Consider the following 15,848-nt stretch of genomic DNA (forward strand, 5'->3'; position numbering starts at 1 on the left):
AGGTCGGGGCAGGGTGGGGCAGGGCGGCCCGTGGGGGACAGAAAGGACAGCACAGGGAAGGTAAAAATAAATAAATAATAAATAAATAAATAAATTGTTTTCCACATTGTAACGAATGAGCTTTGAAAACCCACAATTCTGCCTACATCACTCTTTGCTTAGAATTGCACAATGGCTTCCCCTTGCACTCACAATGATAGCCAAGATCCCGGCGGGGACTGTAAGGCTCCCCTCTCTGGCAGCTGCCTACGCTCTTAGCTCCCTCTCGGCCACCTTGCCTGCTTTCCTCTCTTCACACTCTACCAGGTCCCTGACAACTCAGGGTGTTTGTGAATGTGGGTCCCTCTATGCCCAAACAGCTTCCATAGTATTTTTAATGGCTGCCTAGTATCTCACCTTGCCGATCTAACCCTAAATTTCAAACAATTCCTTTGGGTTATTATTCAGTCATTTCCAGTGTTTTACTGTTGGACATAACACTGTGATGGACACCTTTGTACTTACTGATTTGGGCAGGGGGGAGTTATTTTAGATTATTTCCTTAGGGTGAAGTTCCAGGAGCAAATATCTAAGTTAAAGGAAAGGGGTCTTTATGGCTCTTGCATCCTATTGGTCTTCTGCTATCAGAAAGTCCATTTTATAACATACTAGCAGTGTTTGAGTGCATTTATTTCACTACAGCCTGGATAGCAACGAATGAAATAAATTTTTCAGTATTTATATAGTGTTATCCCCATAGGTGTTTTAGTTTATCTTTTCAAGTCTTTTATTATTAGTGATAAAATGTTTTATTGTTTATTGAGCATTGGCCAGTGTACCAACTGCTTCATATACACTAACTCATTTAATCCTCGGAACAGCCTTACAAGGAAGACACCAAGGATACTGTTTAAAATAAAGGAACTAAAGATTGAGGAGGTTAATTTGCCAAAAGTCACAGAATTAAAGTAAGTAGCAAAATCAGGATTCAAATTTTGATAATTTATTATTATTATTATTATTATTAATTTTAAAGGCCATTTGCTTTATGCTACGGTCTCTACTGTCTATAACCCCTAGCTAATTGACTTTCTGCATCCGTGACTTACGTAGACACTCAACATGCCATGGCTCAGGATGCAGTGCAGCAGGTCTAGATAAAACAACATATGTGAAGCCCCAGCACCATGCATTTACAGAGGTGGCATTCTGTAGACAGTGATCTTTTGACCACTGGAGACCTCCACCACCCTTGCCCTTTCTTTCAGATTAAACTTTCTATTAATTAAAGGTCTTCATACACTAAAGTGTAATCCTAGTGACAGATGCATTAAAATGCCCACCTTTCAGAATTGTTCAAGATTCAACTTGAACAAGAGCCTATGGGAAATACTCTATTACGTATAAAATACTCTACAAACGTCAGGCTTTTTTACCTTTAAATAATAACATTGGGGGACTTGGGGAGTGACTGCTATTTAGTGCAGGGTTTCTTTTGGGGGTGATGAAAATATTCTAAGATTGGTTGTGGTGGTGGTTGCACAACTGTGAATACACCAAAAACCACGGAATTGTACACTTCTAATGGGTGGATTATATGGTATATAAATTCTATCTCAATAAGGCTGACATTAAAAAAGAATAATAGAAAATGCTGAGAGCTTTGCCACTGTGGCCACTCTGCTATCCCTCCAAATGGCTCTTCCCTTCATGCGTTCATTCCACAGATATTTCTCGACAGTCTGCTATGTACCTGGCTCTATGCTAAGCACTTGAGATAGAGAGTTGGAGAAGATAGACATGGTTCCTATCCTCATGCAACTGGGCACATAGATTTCGGATGAGAAATCACACTACGGTGTGATGAATGTTATGCTATGGAAAGTCAGAGGGAGACAGGGAACATAGATTAGAGGGGGCCATCATGTCTTTGGCCAGAGAAGGCCTCAGCTCTGACCTAGGGAGTTGGGAGAGAGTTCCAAGCAGAGGAAAGAGTACAAGTGAAGGCCCAGTGGGCAGAGACTGCCCAGTGCATTTGGAAAATCGAGAGCCAGCCAAGATGAAGGGGAGAGGAGAAGAGAGGCCACGAGGGGTGATAAGGCTACAGAGGAAGGCAGGGGCCGGATTGCAGAGGGCCTTGGAGGCTGTGTGAGGAAGTTCAGATACATCCAACAGACAATGGAAACCCACTGAAAACTCACTGGGTGGGCAAATAGAGGCAAAATCATGGTTTTTATAGAAGAGCCCTCTAGTCGCAATGTGGGGAATAAATTGGGAGAGAGAAAGAGGCAATTAAACACTTTAAAAATATGTAGGAGGTAGAAATGATAGGATTTGGTGATTGAACTACCTGGAATGGAGGTGGAAGGAAGAGAATTCCAAGATGACTCACACGTTTCCAGCCTGGGCAAGTGGGTGGAGGTGGTGAGATAGGGAGTCATGGAGGAGCAGCAGGATACTTTCTGTTTCTGATGTGTTGAGCTGGAGTTCACAGGGGGCCAGTTTCCATAGTGGTGAGCACCCAGACTCTGCAGCCCAACTGGCTATGCCATCTTATTGCTGGGCGATCTTGGAAAAGTTACCTAAACTCTCTGACTCGATTTCTTAGAGAGGATAATAACAGTAGCTTTCTCAAGTGCTGGCATAGGATTATATGAGTTTAATATAGAGGCACTTACAATATGTCTGGTACGTTGTGAAAGCCGTACAAGTGTTTATCATCATCAAGACTGTTGTTGCTATTATTATACACCCAAGAGGTGAAGTCCAGAAGCAGTTAGATGTTGCATCTTTTTGCAGCTGGAGATGTAGATTTCAGTGGCCTCAGCGAGCAGGTGGCACTGAAGCCCTGGAAGTAGGGCCAGGACAGAGCCCTGGGGTGCTCCGCTTTCAGAGGGACAGGTGGAGCCCTCCAAGGTGAACCCAAATGCCCAGCAAGGACACAGAAGGAATGTGGTGCGAGTGTACAGATGCTGAGCCACGAGGAGCATCCGTCTAACATGCTGGGGCATCTGACTGTCCCCCCACTTTCCTTGAGCAGTCAATACTGCCCCCAGCTGGGGTGTTTCCGGGGGACTTTGTTGAATTCAGTAAATAAAGTTTTTAACATCTATGCCCGGAAACATATTTTTAGAGTATATTAGAAGAATGTGCTATTTTATAAAGCCTGAAATATGTCCTCTTATAAAAACAAGAATCCTTTTGGAATAAGGGACATGTCTCTACATTCATCAGTTTTGTGTATTTGAACCTTTGTACGTTGAGTGTGTCCTTTCTTCCTTCCGGGCTAGCCTACTTTGCACGTAAATTTCCTTCCACTGTCTTGGGTCAGTTTTAACTCCCCACTTAGATCATTGGCTCCTTAAGGAAGAAAACAATTAGGGCCCGAGTGATTTATTTATTTGTTCAGTTCCTGTTTAGGAGGAGTTGTTGCTGAATGGTACTTGAGGCAGGTTCTCAAATTAAAAAAAAAAAAAAATGTGTTAACTGGTAATGGCCTTTTCCATCTAATGACAGCAAAATAGTTCTGCTGATTTAGTCCATTCACTTGCCCAATGGGAAATAATTCCTTACAACATAACCAATTATAATATAATCAGTTGTTAATAATTCCTTACATTTTATACAGCATCTTATAGTTTATAGAATATTTTCATATAATATCATCAGACAATACTTATCTGTGTGGTAGACATTATTATTTCCATTTACAGGTGAGAAAACCTGGACTTACAGAACTTAGTTAAGTCGCCAAGGGTTGAACACAGTAAGTGAAGGACCAAGAGTGATGGCCGATGGGACAGTGGCGAACCAAAGGGAGGGTGGGGGGCAGTGGGCAGAGGGCACTGTCCATCCAGGAAGCAGGCATTAAAGGGGTGCTTTGTCTGTAGAGAATTTAAAAACAATAAAATCAACTAAAGCTAGTCTGCTTCTTGCAATCACCTTGTGCCAGCTATTCTAAATGATGTCAGTGATGTGTGCAGATCTCAGCATCTGTACCCTTCCTGCTGGACACGAGAAGCCTGTTTTTCTGTTCTCTAGAAGAAATATCAAGGGAGCAAGTGAGCCTCATTCCGACACACAGAGACATTTCTCTCAGGGCTTTGCAAAATATTTCATGTTCTGAGTCCCTGCTTTTTTAAAGCATAGATACATGTTTTTCTTTGGGGATGTTCAGAGCCTTGAAGAATTATGCTTTCCCAGGAGAAATAACAACTGCCACGTGGCCAAACATCTAGAAGCCCTCAGTCCACCGAACAGAATCTTCTGGAAAAGTAGCCCCCAGTCATTTATTGAGGAAAATGCAGAGCAGCTCCTTTGAGAGGGAGCCATGGATGCAGGTGAGACAGGATGCAAGGAGAGTGAGACAGCACCCCTGCCAGGTGAGCGGGCAGGCATGTGGGCACTGCTGCTGAGGACAAGCTGGTAGAATTTATCTCAATGCCTGAGACCTAGGAGCTTATCACTCCCTTACCCTCTGGGCTTTAGTTGGCAATTCCAGAATTCTCCCATTCTAACTGATAAGGGCAGTTGCTTGTTCTAAAATCATAAAGGCTAATTCTGTATTGGAGATTCCCTAGCTGCTAGATTGACCAGCAGACCAGGCCTTGGGGCATTCCTCAGATCTGGAACTCTCAGTGCTGAAATTGGGATAGTCCCAGGCAAACCAGGATGGTTGTTTATTCTTCTAGTTGCGGAGATTTCATAATCATTATTTAGTGTTCATTTTACTGTTGTTGGACTCACTAGCGTGGGGCATTGAGGGCCTGGGCAGCATCTTCATTTTAGATATCTGCAGGAGCCAGCACAAAGGCAGGCTCACCCATGAGGTCCAGGAAGATCCTACGGTAGGTTTTCTCAGCAGCAGGGTTATTGAAATTTGGGGCTGGGCCGCAGGAGGTGCCCCCAAGCTCTCCTGAGCTGGGGTGATGGGGGACTGAAGGCCTCATCCACGCCCCCTCCTCCCGCAGCACAAGCTACCAGACCAGCGATGACCACCAAGCCACCACAGGGGGTGCCCCAGGCTCTGCTGAGCTGGGGCAGCAGGGGCCGAGGGTCTCGACCACACTCCCTCCCCCACCCCCCCCCCCGTGCTCAACCAAACCAGTGACGACCAGCAAGCCTCGGCAAGAAGGGCCCCGGGTTCCTGAGCTGGGGTGGTGGTGGGCGAGGGCTATTGCCACACCCCTTTGATGTCTGCACCCAGCCCGGCAATAACCAAGCCACCGCTGGAAGCCTACCAGTCTCCCCTGTGGGAATGAGGGGGGTGCCACAGGCCTCAATCCCACCTCTCTTCCTTCCTCTTTCTTCCATTCCATTTCCTTCCCCTTTCCCCTCTCCCTCCTCCTCTCAACTGCTCTACAACAATATCATAGAATGTTAAAAAATAATATTAATAAAACTTTTTTTAAAAATTTGGAGCTGGATTTTGTGTGTGTGTGTGTGTGTGTGTGTGTGTGTGTGTGTGTGTGTGTGTGTGTATGCATGCATGGGGGTCTGTCCCAGGCATTGAAAGATTTTTAGCAGCATCCCTGCCCTCTACCCCATTAGATGCCAGTAGCATGCTCCCTGCACAGTTGTGACAATCAAAAAACCCTCCAGGAATTGCAAATATCCACTGGGGTGGGGGTGGGGTGGTAAAATCACCCCCAGTTCGGAAGCACTGCCCTAGAGAGATGTCTTTTGCTGTCTCACTGAGTATTTGGGGTGGTCGTACACAAATCAAGGCAGGTAGAAAGGGCATCCTGGCTTCAGCCTAGGCAAAGCCATCACATTTGCCCACATGAAAGTCTAATGGCTACTCTGCACCCTTCCTGATAGAAGCAGAGTTAGCCTGGTCAGTGGGTCCCCCTGTGACAGTGCTGTCTGGGCAGGTACCCCCTTAAACCAGCTCTTCCCACAGGATTTTATAAGGAGTACTTCTTTTTATGGAATGCCTCCTGAGGAAATAAAAGTGTGAATGCTACATGGATATTCACAAAGTACATTACATAATGAAGGTTCTGAGAAGTCTGCTGAGGGCAACCTATACGTTAAGATTTAAATACATGGATCAATCCCCCAAACTGTAGTTTCTTTGGAAACTCTGGGATCCTCCCTGAGATTTCTGAGAATTTCCAGAAAGTTTATGTTCTCATGGTCACTTCTGACTCTGAGTTCAGCCTCCCCCTGAATTCTCCAAATCATTCATATTGTACCTCTTACAACTTCCCCCTTATTTCTGCTCTTTGCTGACCGAGATGTGGATTTCGGTCCCACTTCCATGATTTCCCCTTCCCCCAAACACCCCACAAGGCATATGTGTGTTCAACAGTTTTACGAGGTTGTTAGCAGAGGAAATCTTATATTTCCACGATTTTATCCCCTTTCCCTCTCAAAACTCCTCTCATATCTCCCTAGCCCCCACCACCCCCACCCAGACTCAATTCTCCTCACTTTATTGTCCAAAAAATCCTTGCTTTCCCCTCCTTCCTTGGTTTCAGACCTACTTTTGCATTTTCAAAACCTCGTTAACAAGTGACCGCATAATTTATCTTCCAAATATGACACTTTTGAGAGTGAAAGTGAGCCTAATAATAACTTTGCTGGGCTGGCATGTGTACAACAGGAAAGCCCCAGGCAAGCCAGGTCATATGATCACCCCACATCTCTGCACAGACGAAGGGTGTCTGCTCCTGCACTGCCTGTGATCGACACAGGAAAGGCACAGAGGTCGGAAATGTTAGTGCTTCCTGTCTGTCCTCTTCTCCCCTCTCCAGTCCCATAAGTGGAATGGAGCCATGGAGTTTGTGTTTTCTTCCCTCACAACTAGAACACACCCTGAGGAACTTTGAGCTCAGAGGTACGGAGGACTATCTACATTGCCACTGAAATTACACTGGATGAAGACAGGGTTAGGGTGGAGAGGAGACCAGGAACTGTGTTCTGGAGTCTCCTGTAAATGAGGGGAATACCTAGGAGATTAGCAGGTGAGAAGAGGAGCGTAGAGAGCAGTACAGCCAGAGGCATATGCCTCAAAGGACTGGGGAGCTCTACACTGACGTTCCATGAAATATGCTGTGGGAACACTGCCTTAGATCACTGATTTCCAGACCCAGGTGCTCATTTGGACAAGAATCTTCAGAAACCACTGGAAAGACTATCCAGGCAGGGATCTTCCTGGGCCATCTGTAGTGGGAATCTAAACAGTGGCTCTTCTCCCTGGTCCCTCTGGCCCTGGGGCCAAGCCCAGTACTGAGCTAAAACAGATGCAGGCCACCGAAGAGCCCGAGAACCAATGGCTGGGTGCCCACTGCCTCCTGAAACCTTCTAGCACAATCTCCCACTATCCCACCATCTCTGTGGCCAGGCCAAGCTGAGGGATCTGGTGAAGCAGCTGCCTGCCATGAGACGGAACATGGGTGGGGAGGGATGTTCCCAACACGTTGATCCTGGTGACAGGCCTTATCCAGGCTTGTTGAGTCCCTGATCCCTGTCCTCCCACCAGCAGGCCTTGCTTGCCTCTCACCACCTGTGACTGTCACTGCACATTGGACTTCTCCCTAGGTGGGAGAAGCTGGAGGAAGCGGAGAGGTTGCCAGAGTCAAACCCAGAGGTACTGAGAACTCCAGCTCTGTGAGTCCTCGGCCAACCTCCCCAAGCACCCCTTTCTTTAGTCCTACTTGGGAGCTGTACTCTGCCCTATCCCACTGCCACCACTGGTCTAGCCCCTGGGGTCCCTGCCACCTAGAAACTGACTTTAACATGGCTTTATTTTCTGCCTTGAGTCCCGCCTTCTAGCTGCCTCCAGAGAAGGATAATTCTTCCTCCTTTGAGTGTTAAACTGCTGGCCACAACAGCACTTGGACATTACTGCTTTCTCTGCTTCCACACTTGCCCATACATTCTGCTCTCAACACAACAGCCAGAAAATTCAGGTCATGTCCATACTCTCCAAAGTTTCCAAGTTTCCTCCAAGTAATAGTCAGGAACCCTGACTCCCTCCACGTCAGCGCTCTGACCCCACCCTCCCACGCTGCCTCCCCCAAGTCCACTCCAGACACATTTCCCTCCTTGCCCTATACAACTCCTCCTCCACACCTGGAGACTCATCCAGCAATTCTGTCGGGCAGACATACGAGGTAGTCAGACATGCACGTGTCCACGGACGTGAGCACACTCACGAGTTAACTTCTATGGGGTATTAAATCCTGACAGGGCAGAAGAGAAGAGACGAAATCCAGAAGCTGGACCCTGAATGGTATGAATCCCCTCCTCAGCCCTTGCGTGGGAGGGACAAGAGCTGGGAAGGGCTCCTTTTGAGGACCAGCCTGTCTCAGGAACCTGACATGTTCCTTGTCTCTTGTGTGTCACTCCTTTCCTTTAGAACTGTACTTTGATTCAATAAATTAGAATAAATACCCAGTCATCTATCTCTATCAGATATATTTTAATGCATTTTTTAAACACACACAAATCTAAAGCAAAAGCCATGCCAAGATCCGGCCAGGGCACAGGTCTGATCCCTGCTCTGAGCATGTCATTGGCTCCCTCAGTGGAACACAATGGAGGCGTACTCCACTTGGCCTGGGGACATCCTCCTGGGGCGATCGAAAGCAGGCACGTTGGCATAGATAGCAAAGTCGTCCTCTTTCCAGGGGGCCAGGTTGATAACATTAGAGTAGATAGCATCAGCATGGCAGGAGAGGTCCTTTAGAGACAGAACCACAGTTAGAGGCAGAGAGCTGGGCATCAGGAACTCCCAAAGCCAAAACTATGTGCTGTGCTGTCCCCACAGGACAGCAAGTAGAGCACTGGGTTCTTCCTGAGCAAGTCCTGGATCTCTCTCCATTTTCAAGAACATTTCTTCCAGGTCTGTTCTCTGCCTCATCCTCCCCACCCTCTGTATGGGATCTACCTAGGAAACAGCAAAAACCATGCAGAGATGGGCAGGAGTCCCTCTAGGCACGACTGGACTGTTTGCTTACCGAGGATTTGTGGAGAAAGTTGGTCTGATGTCTCCGTTGTTTCTTAAACAGTCCTAGAAAAATCAATAAACTTGGAGTCAGCCTGAGTTGGGGTAGTAACCATATTTACTTGGTTGATTGCTGGATTTAGAGCTCAACTCTGAAATGCAAAATCCACCATGTTCAACCACTGGGCCTTGGAGACTAAGTTAAATTCCCAGGAAGACACAGGGGGAGTGATTACACTTTGTAATCTTGTTTATTATTTAGATGAGATTCTTTTGCATCGATATTTCCTTCGGTCAGTGCACACAAACTGTGTGTGTATATGCAGATGACTTATATACAGCTTTTGGCATGAAGAATTTGTACAACGGATAAATTTTGTTGCCATATACGAGTCCCTGGAAACTCTGGAGAAGAGACCCTGTAGGCTGCCCACATTTCCCCCATGGCTGCCCCATAAGAAAGACAGCCCTACCTCTGCCCCCAGTGTCTCCCCTTTTTTCATTCCCAGTTCCAGGGCCATTTTGCTCAACTCACTCTCATGCTTCCATTTCTTCAGGGTCATGGACAAGAGACCCACCAAGAGCAAGATGAGGGCCACCACACCAATGGAGCCTGAAAGGGCTGTGGCTGCCGTGCCGAAGCTGAGGGGAGCAATCAAGAGCAATGAGACGATCCAGCTGCCCTGGCTGGTATTGGTGACCACTGCAGAAGTGCCTGGGCCCTCCCCGTCCCTATGGGAGCTCTCCCACCTCTGGGCTTCCACCTCACCCACGGCCAACCATGTCCTGCTTCCATTTTGAGCCTCTCTCCTCCACCCCAGCCTCCACAGCCATGGTCCCACCCACGCCAATCCCACAGACCCCTTCCCCAAGCTCCCCAGCCCTCCTCCTCCAGGGGTCCAGCCCTCTCTCACTCACCCGCTCAGTCCCACAGTTTCATTCTCTGGTTTCAAGGTGGTGATAATCTCTGTAGAAAGGGAAGAACAAGAAAAGTAACGGAGATTTGAAAGTAATTCTTACACACATGCAAATAACCTCTGCAGGATCCCTAGTGGTAATATTAGCTACCATTTATTACGGACTTAATATGTGCCAGGCACATTCACTATCTCCTTTAATCTTCATAAATAGATGTGAGGTAGGAACAATCATTATCTCTATTATGCAGTAAAGAAAACAGCTCACCGGGACCTGACTTGCTCAAGGTCATGGAGCTGGTAAGTAGCAAAGTTTGGACTTGAACCCATGTCTCTCTGACCTTAAGTTGTGCGTTCATACATGCTACATGCTGCCACCTCCACGTGATCATTTCATTCCCAGCCTTACCATTCTTACCAAGGGTTACAGATATGACAGGATGTCCAGAAAAAGACCACCAAGACGAGGCAGGTGATAGGCACCAGGGAGGGACGTGTGAAGGGGGTTGAAAGGGGTCAGGACGCCAGCAAGTTGGACCGAGACTAGGAAGAGGTGGCAGGTATGAGAGTCTGGTGAGGAAGGGGAAATCGTTCACACCGTGAAAGAATTTCTCCTGCCTCCAGGGACGGAGACACCAGGTCCATCCCCTCTCCAGCCACAGCCAGTCTCTAGATTCTCAGAGTGAGTCAGAATCTTAAAACCCTCCCATGGTGCAGGTGAGGAGCCTCAGGAAGGCACCTGCCTGAGGTAAGCGCTGGAGCCAGGACCTGCATCCACATTTTTTACTCCAGACCCAAAGCTCTCTGCCTGCACTCAGGCCCCTGCCTGAGTTTTTTCCCCCATAAAATGGACCTGTATGATTAAGTCCTCATAGCAGATAGCTTGTGTCTGGCCATGTCCTGAGGAACTAGTTACTCAGACACTCTAAGCAGAGACTGCTGACAAGGTGGGAGGAGAGAACAGATTGGGTCATTAGGGCCATCTAATACCCACCATCAATACATAGCATCTGGGGGGTGCAAGCACCAGGAATTATAGCCTCTCAGGGCACCGAGGCCAGACGGAATCATGTCGGACACCTTAACAGCCCACTTCCTCTCTGCCTTTTTCCCTGTCCCCTTCTGAGTGAAATAGATGACCTCACCAAGTTTCCCTGACAGCCTCTGCCCACCTACTGGGTGTCCCTCCCTGGTGCCTATCACCTAGGGAGGAGGCTTTGAAACTGGATTTTCCCAGAGCTCACAGCACCAATGGTGAATCACCCACAAAGTGGCACCAAGTCATAGGCCATGACATATGAGGAAGTGGGGTAGGGTCAGATGACACACATAAGCCCTGAGTAATGAGAGGGGAACTTGAGTCACCAGCTGGATGAGGCTGGCGGGGGTAGGGCATACTGTTTACAGCAAGGAGGAGGACAGCATGAGGGTGTCCGTGCAGGGCTAGAAAGGCGAGTACCTATCGTGGGAAGGCAGAGGATGGTGGGTAGGAATGAGAAGGACAAGCATGGAGATGATGTCATGAAAGATCCTGAGATTTAGAGTCCAGTGACCTGGGTCTCAAGCACTTCCCACCTGCGCGATCTTAGGACAACCACTCAACCTCTCTGAGCCTCATTTTCTTTATCTGTGAAATGAACATAACATGAACACCTACCTCACAGAGTTGTTTAAGAACTAAATGGTCCAGACTATTACTTAACAGTAAGTAACAACCATTTTGCCTTGGGCTGGTTTTCAGCTGGTCTTACCTGAGCACAGCAATGGGGTGGGGATGTCCAGGGAGCCATTGCTGGCTTTTAAGTCCTGGAAGCTACAGTTGGTCCAATTCATTTTGCCAAGGGGACTCTCCAGGGGGTTCTTATCCCAGATACTGAGGTTCCTGGGACAGGTGGTCCCCTTTAGCAGGAAGCAGAGTTTCTCAGAGGTGTTTAGCAGTAGCTGGCAGACACAGGACTCCAGGGAGCTGGCACCCTCTTCTCCTCCATGTCTTTCACGGTTCATGGGAACCTGTCAAATCGGGAGAATGTTAGAGTCTCACCACTGGAGGGGAAGGCTTCAAAGGGCACGGAGGTAGGTAGCATCTCTCTCTTAACAAAGACATCTTTATTCAGATGGGCCTCCATGAACACATGGTCCAAAGTCGGGTCTCCAGCCTCTTTCTGTGACATCACCCTCTTCACTACTAGTATCTGAAGTTATCTCAATCATTTGTTTGCTCGATATTGTCAGCCTCTGGTCACAAGAACGGAAGCGCCACAAGAACAGAAACCTTATGTGTTTTGATCGTCACTATATCCCAAGTGGCTCATGCAATGAATGGGTTCAACATATATTTGTTAACCCCTTTACAGCAGCCTGACCAGGGTCACCCAAACTGTGCCAGAATTTTGAAGAGCCTACACCCCAGACTTTAGAATCTCTTAGTTGATGGAAAATCTTTATCTTTTGAAGGAGAAGTTGATTTGAAATAGCCCAAAGTCATGCTGACTCGACGTGTAATAAAGGATGTGATGGTTGAACTGTCAATTTCAGAAAAAGAGGAGATGTGCCTATGAAACACCAAGAGCAATGTCCTGGGGGAGCACAGAGGAGGAGCCCTGCCTGGGTGCAGGTAGCCAAGTGGGAGAGGGAAGAGGAAGAGCAGGAGAGATGCTGTCCCATAGCCACCATCACAGCATTCACCCCTCTTCAGCCTCCAGCCCCTGCTCAGGGTGTACAGCAAAGAGAAAGGCGTGCTTAAGATCAAATGAAAGAGGGTCTGTCACCCTCTGCCCCCCGGCCCCACCACATCCCTGCAAAGAGATCTGCAGGAGCAGTGGGGAAGTCCTCTCTCTAGCAAGGCAAGCATTAGAACCAAGAGCCCAGGTGACATAGATGAATCATTTCATCTGCCTGGACTCAGTTTCCCTATTTGTGAAATGAGGCACTGGTATGAAGAAGAGTAAGAGATGGTTAAGAAAATGACTAGTTCTCTTCACAAGAGCATCTCACTGTCCCCTTCTGTTGTCCCCTTCTACATGTCACTTTGTACATTGTACGTTTCTTCTAACAATCATACTATTGCCCAAGGAATACTCAGAACACTTTCTGGAGAATAGCCCATCCAAGTGATAAAAATTGTTCTTAACTTTAATTTTATAAGGAGGGAGGACACTGTAATTTTTTCACTTTGGGGCATTTAAAGTTTTGTTTCATTAGGTACATTCATGTGGTTTAGAATTCAAAAGGTATGAAAGAATAGTCCTTGAAAAGTTGCCCTTCCACCCTTGACCCCAGCCAGCTAGTTCCCCTGCCTGGAGACAACCAGTATGCCCAGTCTATTGTACGTCTCGTGCATACACAAGCAAACACATAGACCCACACAGATGGACATAGAAACACACACATGCACACGCACTGCACAGGGTTCTTCCCTATAGATGGTAGTGTACTATACACATTGTTCTGCCTTTTGCTTTTTCACTTAATTATTGTGAAGTTCATTTATTATCAATATACACAGAACTTCCTCATTCTTTGCTTCAACTGCAGAGTGCTCTGTTCCATGGATGCCCACAATTTATTTAATTGGTCTCCTAGTAGTGGACATTTAGATTATTTTAAGTTTTTACTCTTAAAATGATGGTGCATTATTAAACTTCTTTAACCATCATTTTGCACATGTGTGAATATATGTGTAGAATTAGGGGAATGGTCATTAAAGTAGATTTTTAATCTAAATTTTAAGAAGTCAGTATTACTTTTTAAAAATCCAAAATGCAGTGTTACCCAATTTGACTACCCATCTTATAAACCAGATTTCACTCTAAATCGATTCTGGCTTTTTTGAAAAATCAAAATACTCCTCAAAGAAAAAGATTTGAGACCACTGAGGATATTCAACAGAACTGCCAACTTCGTTAGAGGCTGTTCTCCATGGGGAACCCAAATACCTTCAGCAACAGCTGCATCACTAGAATAAGTGCCATGTTTCTCGGATGACTGCTATGGGTAGGATAAACCCTCAATGACACAGATATTTCCAAATATTTCAGACAAGATTTACTGAGTCACAATTATAGTCTGTCTAAAACCCAGGCTATAAGGATGAACAGAGAATGGCCTTGCCACCAAGAAATCAATGACTTAAGGAGGCAGTTCTCAAAGTGTGGTCTGGGGACCCCTTGAGAGTTCCAGAGATCCTTCCAGGGAGTTGATAAGACCAAAACCATTTTCATTATCATACTAAAATGCTACTTGCCTTTTTCACTCTGTTCCTCTCTCAAGTATGCAGTGGAGTTTTCCAAAGGCTCCATGACACAAAGAACCGCAACAGACTAAATTCAAAAGCAGGTCTGAGAATCCACCTCTCCTTCATTAAGCTAGATATTTATTAATTGTGAGATTTGCACACATGTAAAACAATGCTTTTCTTCTCACTAAATTTTTCATGTTTGGGAAAATATAGTTATTGTACCTAAAATATGTTATATTTTCATTGTTTTAGAACTATTTCTAAAATGGATTAAACAAATATTTTAAATGTTCTTAGTTTTAATTTTTTAGTGGTCAATTACAAATACATATAACCCACATAAACAATAGGTCTTTGAGTTTCTTGATAATTTTTGAGTGTACAGGGGTCCTGAGACCAATGAGTTTGAGAACTGCAGAGGTAAGGACTCATGGTGTTTCTTCACCATAGGGTAAGAGAGGGGAATTGTACCAATTTTTGGATACATCATGGGGTACAAGCCAAAAGACGCAGGAGAAACAGAAATGGTTGTCCTGAAACAGCAATATATGTCAAGGAGGACAGTAATCCCTTGGAAGCAAGAACTCCCCCAGGGCCTCCTGGCTGGCCGTGCGGCAGCTGTGTAGACAGGCTCTGCCAGGCAGACAGAGCCCAGGTGTGGGAGGAGCAAGGCCCTGAGGTGGGGGATCCAGAAAAGACAGACAGTGCTAGACTGGTGCTACCACCTCCTGTTGTGATTCCGAGGGTCACCTGCCCAAAACACATCCTTGCTAGCTGCTAGTGCCTGAAATTCCAATGGAAATCAAATGCCAGTTATCATTCAAGTTTACACAAATGTGTAAATAACATTGTGGACTAGAAGGTCTCACTTTAATACAGACAGAGTGTGTATCTATGACAGGAATGGAATGGGGTGGGTGGGAGGATGGGTATGAAGAAAAAAGGGGCTAAAACATATTAAATAAATAGAACATGAGAACTGTGCACTGGCCCATAATGGCAGAGTGCCAACTAAGGAGTTTGACCAATCTGATTCCAGGCAGCCAAAATCAAAGAAAAAAAAATCCCATCCAGCCAAATTTTCTCAATATATGGTATGTTCCCAGCAGTGTGAAACAGGTTGCAAGGTAGAGAAGAACTGGACGCAGGCCCTGGATTCAGAGAGTGCTACCCGAGTCTAGCCGGGAAGATATCCACCAGATCCCAGCAGCTGTAACAAAAGGTAGTGTGTGCTCAGCGCTAACAAGATGTCAAAGAAAGGGCTGTTGGATCAGAGAGGAAAGGCAAGTCGTTTCCAACTTGGGTGATGAGGGAAGGCTGCCTGGAGGAGGTGGCACTTGTGCTGGTCCTGGATGCATGGGAAGGATTCCTACATGCAGTACTGAGACTATGGACAGACCAGGTGGGAGGGTGCTGGGTGCAAGGGCATGACAGTTGCAATGCAGCCATTTTTCCTTCAGTGGATATCTGAAGTCATTGGTAAGAGATTGAGCATCAGGCACCTGAGGGTGAAGGAAAGGCTGCCACCCAGGATGGGGAAGGAAGGAGGGACAGAACCTGGGAAGGCAGAGCGTGGGGAAGACAGTTCATGAACTCAACTTCAAATGCCCTGCATGGACTGAGATCCTGTCTGGTTTGGCTCATCTCCCCAGGGCCTACGCCAGTGCCTGGAACACAGTAGACCCTTAAAAATGCTTGATGAGTGAAGGGAAGCCTGAACACACTCCCCTTTCTCTTTCCCAAGCTGGCCACAGATGTGCTG

This window comes from Cynocephalus volans, chromosome 11 (genome assembly GCF_027409185.1).
Source record: "Cynocephalus volans isolate mCynVol1 chromosome 11, mCynVol1.pri, whole genome shotgun sequence".
NCBI classification, from domain to species: Eukaryota; Metazoa; Chordata; class Mammalia; order Dermoptera; family Cynocephalidae; genus Cynocephalus; species Cynocephalus volans.